Raw genomic sequence first — 10,944 nt, 5'->3', positions numbered from 1 at the left:
TAGCCTGTTGGGTACCAATGGCCCCGAGTGCCCAGGTATTGACCATGACCAGCAAGCATTGTGAGACTTCAAGGTGACTCTTTTCTCTGATTGTGTTGGTAGCAGCAAGCTGTTATCTTACTCTGGATTCTGATTACATACTATGTATACAGTAATTATGTAACAGGCCAGGTGAGCATTAAACAAAGACTGTTTTCATTTTTTAAACTTCCTGTGCAATTCTTTAGCATAAGGATGATACACAATCTGGCAGAAAGTCAAGTGTTTTAAAAATATTTTCGGGATGGTCATTAAGATGTCATTGTTGTAATTCCTTAAAGTTTATGGTAACTTTTAATTGTATGTTCAATAGGAACAAATCCAAGCTGACCTATCGAACTGGTTGGTTGTGTAATTAATACACATAATAAAGACATTAAAGGACCATCTTAGCTAATAATAGCAAGCTTATCTTCCTTAAGTGGGCTATTTTTTTCCAAACAATTTGCAACATAATTTATTTAGGCTAGTTTACGTTCACCAAATTTCTTTACGTACTGTCTACTAGAAGCAATTTGTCTTTTCTTCATAGGCTTATAAATTTGAGTTTTAAAGCCAATTAAAGAAAGAAAATAGGCCGGGCGCGGTGGCTCAAGCCTGTAATCCCAGCACTTTGGGAGGCCGAGACGGGCGGATCACAAGGTCAGGAGATCGAGACCATCCTGGCTAACATGGTGAAACCCCGTCTCTACTAAAAACTACAAAAAACTAGCCGGGCGACGTGGGGGCGCCTGTAGTCCCAGCTACTCGGGAGGCTGAGGCAGGAGAATGGCGTGAACCCGGGAGGCTGAGCTTGCAGTGAGCTGAGATCCGGCCACAGCACTCCAGCCTGGGTGACAGAGCGAGACTCCGCCTCAAAAAAAAAAAAAAAAAAAAAGAAAGAAAGAAAATAACCAAATTAACTCTGCTAATTTATTTAACTAAGAACTTTTACAGAATAAAAAAATATGGAATTTTATGTCTTACTTTGTCTTTAATGACTTTCCTTTTAGTACATTAGACTTCAATGCCCCTTTATATAATTTTTAGAATTGAGTTAATAATTTAACTAATACATCTATATTTATCTTCTATGTATAATAGATGTGTTATAAGCTATAAGCTCCTCTAAACAATATCAAATATGAAATGTTCAACACAAATCTGTATTAAAGAATTGGTTTTTACTTCTTATTTGGTAAAACATTAAAAAGTCTCAATAGTTTTAGAAAACATTTATTCAAATACCAGGCTAGATGTTGAGGATATAGTGATGAAAATGTAATCTTAAGTTCACTGTGTATTGGGAATATAGATAAGGAATCCAAGGGTTTCATTACAGTGTGATGAGTAATATAACAGAGGAATTCACACAATATTTAAAGATGAGAGCAGAGAATAGAGGCATATTTTTTAACCTAATAATTGACTTTGTTGTCAAAGAAGATTTTCTATAGGCAACTAAACTTAATGGGCTTCTTGAAGGAAAAGAAGGTATCAGCCAGGAGGGAACACGTGTGTGTGTGTGTGTGTGTGTGTGTGTGTGTGCATGCGCTCACGCGGGGGCACATGAGAGAGGGAGAGAGAGAGGTAGTACTTTGTGTGTTTCAAGTATGTGCAAAGCATGTGTAAAGACATTATGGCATCAAATAGCAATGTCTCATTTTTAATTCTGTACTAAACCTAAAGGTTTAATAACCATTGATGGAAAGTTGGGGGAGGTAAACAGGATACAGATCATGAAGAAACCTGTAAAACATGCTAAACAAATGGCTCTTTATTCTAAGAATAGTATGGATCCACTAACAACTTTTACACAGAATAGCCTTTTTTTCTTTTAGACTACAGGCTGTCCTTCAATATATATATAAATAATATGGCTTCCTTTAAAAATTTTTGAAGTACAAAATAATCATTTTTTTAAGACTAAAACAATTATAATCTTTGATAAGATTTTCTGAATTACTCTGTCATATGATTTGTTTAATTAAAGAAGTCTCCTTTCTTTCACCCTACCCCTTCCCCAACCCTTGGATGGGATTATTATATGATTTCCTTGCAGTCACTCAGTTGAGAATAACAGATTTAGGATCAGTGTGGAATGTGGATAAACAAATCTCAGAATGAACTGGGGAGATCTGTTAGCAGGCTATCGGGTATTACAGGTAAGAGTGATGTGTGTCTGTGCTGACATAGCAGTGGTAGGAACTGAGAGAATAGGATTGGTATAAGAGATACTATGGAGGTTGCATCAGTGAGACTTGGTGGTAGATTGAATGGGGGATGGAAAGACAGAATGGTTGAAGTTGATTGCCCAGTTTCTGGCTCAGACTATTGGGTAGATGGTGACACATATCACAGTATTTTGAAGGAGTATGGAATAGAGGTAGAAAAGATGGTGAGTTCAGTTCAGTTCTATTGACTTAGAGATAAATAATGTGTAATACGCATATGGAGATACGGGTTGGTGCTCAGAAGAGATATCTGCTAAGCAGTTATGAATTTGAAACTCATTACTGAACAGATAGTTGAAGTTACACATCTGGCCATGATGTTCCAGGACAGAGAGTTTACTGGAATCAGAAGAATACAAATCAAGAAACTCTGGGGAAAACTCCCATGTTTAAAAGGAGAAAGAGGAAGATAAAACCTGAAAAAAACTGATAAAGAGCAACCATTGACATAGGAATTAAACCAAGACAGCAAAATCTTGGAAGATGCTAGAAGAAATAATAATAATGTCAAAAGTGATGGAGAGGTCAAGTAAGATGAGGTCCATTCAATTTGGAGTTACTTTTTTTAACTCCAAAGACACAGGCACATACACTTGGCAGCCAGATTACCTTATTTGTAAAAATTCAGGTGGCATTTTAATAATTTTATTAAGCAAAATAATTTCTCTAGAAGAGATAAAACCAAGCCAAACCAAAAAATACTAATAGCATAAAAGCATTTCATTTATTTATCTGTATAAATGTAATAAGACACTTTAGTCTTTTGGTTGAAGAGAAAAGAGAGGGAGAGGGAGCATTATATTTATGGCATTAACATTCTTATTATTTAAGTCAATTATAGATTTTAGTAAATCCATATATTCAGAATGAAAAAGTGTGCCCCTCCGATCTATTTCTCTCTTTTTTTTTCATGGCAGTATTTGTATTTCTTTTTATAAATTTAAATAATAATTCTGAATGTCATTTTCTAGAATCCCATTAGTGATTCTAGATTCATAATATAGAGATTATAATGTGAAATTTAATACCATATTAATGCCTTTGGAAGAAGGTAAGAGATAACATAGCTTAAAAAGTAAACAATTATAGCACCCTTTATGCAGAGGGGCTATAGGTTTCTTCAAGGTAATTAGTAAATTTAAAAGCATCAAGGAAGATTTGTTCCCAGAGTGAGGTTTTTCTCTCTGATGCAGGTTTTCCAGTTTGATCCTTAAACATGGGAAGAAACATACATAAAGTTTGAATCTGGTGGCAAGACAGGAAAGAGAAGGGAAATACAGAGACTTACCAGTGTTATTTAACAGTGTTGTGAACAACAGGCCAACTTCTATTTCAAAGTAAAGTGATCACAAAAGCTCAAAATAGCCTTGGGCAGTACAGGAGAGCAGAGAAAGCACTGAACTGGATGCCAAGATGAAATCGATGAGAGAGAACCGTTGAAAAATTGTCAGCAGGAGTTACATTTTGGGCCTAGGCAAGAATGTGATGGTTCCAAAGGGCTACCCACTTTCTGAAACAGGATTGTATGAATTATATTTCCTAAATATATAGCACCTGCAGTGTGGATGACTAGGAATTTTGGAGAAGTTAAATTGGTTGCTTACTTCATTGCACATCAATGCAAACATTTTTCGATGAATAGAACATGTCTACAATTAACAAAAGAAAGTTCCAGAAAATGTAGCACTCCCTAAGCCAGAGTCTTCTTGGTGAATAAGTAGATATGTTCTTATATCCTTGATTAGCAACACCCAAGGGACAGAGACAGGACTGATGAAGATTTCTATTCTCTCAATAAGTTTAGCAGAACTGATTGGAGTCATCTGCCTTAGAACATCCCCAGAGCAACGATGTCTGTATATCTCAGTATATCTCGGATGTCCTCTAATTCAGATTGTGAGGGATGGAAGAACTTTTGTCTATTTAGAGTCAGAGGACACTCTAGACACTCTAGACAGTTATGTGCACAAAAACATTCCAGAAATCCCCCAGGGTGCCATGTCTAGAGATAGTAATTTCTTGGATTATTGATTTAAAAATGTCTCAGTATGGAAACCAATTAGAATTTTTATCTAAATATTTCAATAATCTAGCATTGTGTGTCTGATTTAAGACACCTCTGAAAATCACTGCAAGGTTGGGTGCGATAGTTTACGCCTGGAATCCCAGCACTTTGGGAGACTGAGGCAGGTGGATCACTTGAGCCCAGGAGTTCCAGACCAGCCTGGGCAACATGGTGAGACCCCCATCTCTACAAAAAATACAAAACTTAGCTGGATATGGTGGCGGCACCTCTGATCCCACATTCTCAGGAGCCTGAGACACTCAGGCATCTCCCAGGATCTCTTGAACCTGGGATATCGAGGCTTCAGTGAGCCATGTTTGTGCCCTTGCACATTCCAGCCTAGGTGACAGAGTGAGACATTGTAAAAAAAGAAAAAAGGAAAAGAAGAAAATCACTATATATATCTACATGAGTATATGGACATGGACACACACAAGATTTGGAAATTTGATTCTGGACATGACTCGGAAATATGAGATTAAACTCTGCTGTGGAAAATGTTCAAGTCCTGATATTGATGTCTATACCATAATTTCCATCTTGCTAAATGTGAGAATTTTTAAAATAACTATATAAAAGTTGCTTGGAAAAGCAGTATATTTCTCTAGAAAGATGATTAACCAAATGCTAACCAGACATTATCAATGAGGAATAGGTGATTGTTCACATTTCTGTGATCTTTCGAAACATGATAGGAATAGTTAACTATTCCATAAAATTTGTTTTCCATTTTATATATGTGAGGGTTACTGGAAACAAATGAAACACCATTAGAAACTATCAAATTCTCTCCTTGGAATGAATCAATTTTCCACCAGAGCCAATGAGGCAATTCCTTAGCTCCTCATTGTCAAACCCTGCCTTCAGAGAGTGACATCTATCTTTCTGAAGTCCAACTCCTACCCCTCTTCAAAAATAAAGGGTATTTTTGAACCTCTACCCCTGTTCAAAAATATTCACTGACTGCATATTAATTAGCAAATAACGCTCCCTCCAGCTCTCCCTAACAAAAATCGGACTCATTTTCAGATTCTTTCCGAAATGTCATCTCCTTCCTGAAACCTTTTCTGAATCTTTTCAACCAAATATATTCTCTCCTTCCTCTGACCTCACAAACTATCTCACTCTTCACTGTGTGACATTTATTTGTTTAATTTGTTCATTTGCCACACTCTTTTGTAACTTCCTTGAAGGCAGAGTTTCTTCTTCAGGTTTGTATTCTCTATCTCATTAGACCAATATTAGATAGATAGATAGATAGATAGATAGATAGATAGATAGATAGATAGACTGATTGATACAGAACAAGAGAGAGAGAGCTAAGTAGATAACTCATGTTCAAATAACTTGTTTTTTGTGGAATTAACTTACAGAGAAGAAAAGCAGGCAAACATAAAAGGATTTTGAAAGATAGAAGATACTTTGGCCAAAAATATATTTATCAGCAGCATACTAATGAGCTTAAACTTGGAGGCATTATGCCAACCCAAATACAAACTAGTTCTTTTTTTGTCAACACATTTTCACTATTGTCACGATAACTTATTTATCATATTTTTCTCTTGACTCACTTGCCTCCAATTATTGGGTCCTAGAATGATCATGTTCTTGCTGGACAGAGCAAGACATGTTTAGAAGTTTGCTTATGGAGATCAAAGTTGTTACAATTTCAAGGTCATCTTATCTTTGCACTTTAAATCTACTATTTAGTTCATCTTAATCTTTAGCTTTTGTCTACTTCCAACCTCTGAAAGTAATTTTGCTTCTCATTTTGAACTCCATCCCTGTGTGGAGTTTCATATGGCTCTTGGCTGTCCCAGTCCTGCCTCTCAATGACTCACAACCCTGGCATGATCTTTTAGCAAGATTCTTCTTAGTTGTTTTTTGTTTGTTTGTTTGTTTGGTTGGTTTTTTGTTTGTTTGTTTATTTGTTTATTAAAGGGCAAGATGGGTAGGGAAATGGCACAGAAGAACGTACATCTGGTTGTTTATGTGATTATCATCAGATAGCTCAGGCTCTTTACATGATTTGAAGTCTTGTCAGGGACACTTCTGCTTCGGCAATGATTTCTATAGGAAAGTGAAGCCCATAACATTCAAACTTGTGTTTTTTATCTTCTTGATTACTAATTAGCTCTAACTTCCAATATCCACAAGTAAAACTTCAGTGTCAAATTAAAAATCTTTAATTGATTACTTTAAATTTGAAGGGCATGTATCCTTATTTCCATGGAATTGCAAGATCAAAGGGGATGAAATTCCTGAAAGCAGTACTGTGGCCCTCAAATCCTCTGATATTAACTGCTCTTAAGGATATGGGGAAATGGGATATTTTGGGATGGTCTGTAACATAGCTCTTAGGAAATAAAAAATAAGTTAGGAATAGAAGCTTCAAAATATATTAGGAATAATGTAATTACACATTTAAAAACTTAGATATGTGTGAAAATAATGTTTTTAATGAATTATTTGAATAAGTAAAATAAATTTAATTTTGAAATACTTCTTTTTTTGTGAATTATTTCTTCCATGATGATTTAGAGGGTCTATCATCAAACCAGTACAAATATTTCATAAATAATATCTGCCTCTTTTCTAACCAATTGAGTAATTTGTTGCACAATAAGCCACTTCACATCCTTCTGCAAGAAAAACATTAGCTGTGAATAGTAAAGTCATTACACAATGAATTAGGACACGTTTAAAATTTGCTTTAAATATTTCTTTAGAGGAGGGAATACCATACTTCCACTTAATGAAAAGAAACATTTTTACAGTCCAGAGGTCTTTTGCTTCTTTTACACCTATTATGCCATGAATGCATAGGAGACAGGTTCCAGCAGCTCAGGATTCTTTCCACTGATTCTCACAAAGCGTGCTTCTCTGGGTGGGACAGTCTGGTGCGTCAGTTGAACCCAGGAACCTTTCTCTTGGCTTCCTTCTTTTTCTGACCATTTCCTTTATGTGCTTTAGGAAACTGTCTCAGCACTTACGGTGCTTAATATGCTCAATATGCACATGAATTCCCTTGGCAAGAATCTCGCCCTTAACTTGTTTACAATGATGCCAACAGCATGCTGGGTAACATCGTAGACTCTTCCAGTTTTGCCATGGTAGCACTTGTGGGGCATTCCTTTTTGAACAGGACTAATTCCCTTGATGTCTACAGTAACACCTTTCTTAAGTTTGCATGTACAGGGCCAAATGAACAACTCCCTGTTTTCCAAAAAGCCTAGAGAATATCTATCAGTGCCTGTGCTCTTCCCCTGTGTGTTCATCATTGTGGTGAATTACTGAAAGATGATGGAATTACTGAAAGATGGTGGTTCTGGCTGAAAGGCTAATTTTTTAATTTAAAAATTTCTAATGATTCTACTTTTGTAATTTCTAATTAATTTCTAAAAATCAATTGTATAGTATTAAGTGAATTTCACTTTTCAGAAATGTTCTAAATTTGCTTTTTTCTAAACATGCTAATACCACAATTTCAGATTCAGATTGATTCTGTTTAGTAAGCCATTTATAATTTGCTTGTAGTTCCTGGTAATAGTATGAGAAGGCAACTTCTTCTTATTTATTTATCCAAATTTGCAGTACTATTCAATTCTTACAATATTTACTCATATCCCATTTAAGCTTTGGTTAATTTCTCTTCGGAGAAATATGGGAGACAATGGAATCTTACTTTGGAAAAGAGAAAGAGAAACTAATTCTTATTCAGTATCTATTACATACCAATCACTGTGTCAGATACTTTAATCTCACAACTATCCTTTGAGGTTGCCAAATTTTTGTGCATTTTTATACGGTTGAAGAAATAAAGTATCAAGAAGTTAAGTAACGAAGTTGCAAATAACCTAAATGACTCAAAGCTTATGGATTGAGTAAACTGTAGTACATTCATGTGTTACAACACAAAAAAGGCAATGAAAGATTAGCAACTATGTTATTATTTGATATCATAAAATGCCTACTAGATATTGCCAAATTTAAAAAAGAGTACACACAACCATTTATATGTATGTATATGGGTGTGTATACACATACATCTATTTTTTAAAAAATAAACTAAAGACATACATACAACGCAATACTCACAGAATCATATAAAATCAAAAAACACATTAAAACAGAGAAACCTGGTAAAAGTTGCTTTAACACTTAATCAGGGTAGTGAGGTACAGATGACTTTCATTCTTTTGTTTATTTACTCTAAATTTCTGACAATGAGTATATCTCAGCTTCATATTTTAAAAAAGCAATGTATCAATCATTTAAAAAATACATATTCCAATGTTACACAATTATAAACATTAGAACTCAGTTTTGAAATATAAGGTTATATTCTTTCCTCCATGATCAAAGATAGACTACTCAGGCCTAAAGAAAAACACTCAGACACTTGCATGTGGGAAGTGGGGGGCAGGGAGAGAAAGAGAGAGAGGGGAGAAAGAGTCAAAGACACACATACACACACACACACACACACACACACACACAGAGGGACATAGAGAAAAGAGCTTGCATTTGGCTGTTCTTTACATTAGACTACCTTCACTCTAATTACTGATTGTACAGTTGTAAAAGTCCTTCCCCATTACATATAAGGATATTTTTGGGTTCTACTGGTTGCTATTGCAAAGCTATGAAGATCTTCATAATTACCTTCAGGCAGTTAAAAATTTAGAGATCCAGAGAGGTCTAGGTATAGATTCTTTTGGAATAGCTGGGCCAGCTGAAATTGTTAGGAGGTTAATATTCAGTACAAAGGAATTTGGTTCTTCCTGTTTAAATCGCAAATTTGATCAATGCTTAGGTTAGAAGATTTCAAACCAAATCAATTGTATATAGAGAAGAACCGAGAAAAGAAAAAAAAAAAAAGAATCCATTTAAACAGCAGAGTAGGTATAGTAATTGGGCCTATAGATCACAGACCCAACTGGTAAGATTGTATTACTAAGCCAAAATCATCACTGAAAGAAAATAAAGCCAGGTGACTAAGTCAAGGTCTGGTATGACAATGGTCATGAGTCAGCACAAATAATCTTGGCACAAAAGTTTCAGGACAGGCTGTCCAAAAGCAGCTGAGTGGAAGATTCAAGTAAGGTTTTGTGTGTGGTGTGTTACTCTGATCTTCCTCCCTCACTTACTTCTTTGTTTTCTCTTTCCCTCCTTCTTCCTATTCCTCCCTCCCTCCCTTCCTTCCCTTCCTTAACTTCCTTCTCTCATTTTCCCTCTTTTACAAAAATAATCTCTACTGCATACATTGTTTGAAGCACTTATAATGATGAATAGGATGTGTCTCCTGCCTAAACAGAGTTTACAGAATATGTGTGTTGAGATCACAGGTTAATATTTGTGTTTACTTATTATATCTTGAAGACTCATTTGCAGTGTTTTACTTGTTCACAATCTAACATATGGATTTAATGCTGAACACATGGCTCATGCTGTAGAAAGTTATGGGCTTTTGGACAGAAACCCTACTCCTGACCTTCAAACTGAAATGGATGTCCTAATTGATGTAATGTGTATAGCTAACGATGTTATACAGTAGAACTCATTTGTAATAGCGGTATTGAGAGACTTGGCTAATGGCCACATGTAGACTTAGTGATAAAATGAGAGAAATTCATGATGAAACTTTAAGAGGACATGATTTTTCTTCCAGTATAACTGAATCCTTGCTATTATAAGAAATATTAGGGTGAAATTTAATAGAATTACACAAAACATATTGAACTACTGTTGGAATAGTATGGAATGTGATATCAAAATCATGCTTCAATAGAATATAAGTTTAGGCTTGAAATATGTTATATTTCAAGTTGAACTTCATGACAGCTGAATAAGGGATATGATATTGCCTTTTAATGAGCTAATTTCTTCCCAATTTTAAGAGTGACCAAAGGTCAGCCCTTTTGGATTGCGCAGCACACACTTGTAAGAAACTGTTATAAATCATCCTTATGTTCAAGTGCAAGGCAACTATAACACAAGCCCATGTATTAAATCAAAAGTGCCTTTCAAAATATGAGAGAGAGAAGCAAATGTTCACAGTAACAGTATGATAAGGGTTTTATGAAATAGAAAATTAACCTTGGTAGTTTCTCAGTGGACAAGGCTTAGATAAAATAAAAAAGTGATTCCTTTGGTATGCTTAGAGGATACCAAACCATGTAGAACAATTTGCATTTTAATGTGGATGTTGTGCCGTCTGTTTATTTCTGAGTGTCAGTCCTTCTGCTTTATCCCCATTATTTTCAAAACTGTAAACTACGTACAGCATGGCTCTAATGAATCAGGTTGACAGGGGTTGCTAATGCATTGGAACATTTCTGAATGTTCATTCCAGAGAAATATGAATTTAGCTAGTGCCATATCTGAAACCAGTACAGAACCTGGGGGTGGAGAGTTGGTATTGGTGGGTGGTCAGAATTTGATACCCATCCCCAGTCTTCAAAAGAGATTCAGAGAAGTGTTTCTAATAAGATTGAACTTAAAAGGATATGACAATGGGAATACCAATTGGTTTAATCCTTTTGAATGGCAAATTATTGTAAGAATTAGCTAACATTAATTTAGCATTTTCTATATGCCAGGAACTATATTAATTTATTTATATAT

Source organism: Colobus angolensis, unplaced genomic scaffold, assembly GCF_000951035.1.
Source record: "Colobus angolensis palliatus isolate OR3802 unplaced genomic scaffold, Cang.pa_1.0 Scaffold322, whole genome shotgun sequence".
Lineage (NCBI taxonomy): Eukaryota > Metazoa > Chordata > Mammalia > Primates > Cercopithecidae > Colobus > Colobus angolensis.
The sequence above is the reverse complement of the archived record's forward strand: the minus strand, read 5'-3'. Positions refer to the sequence as shown.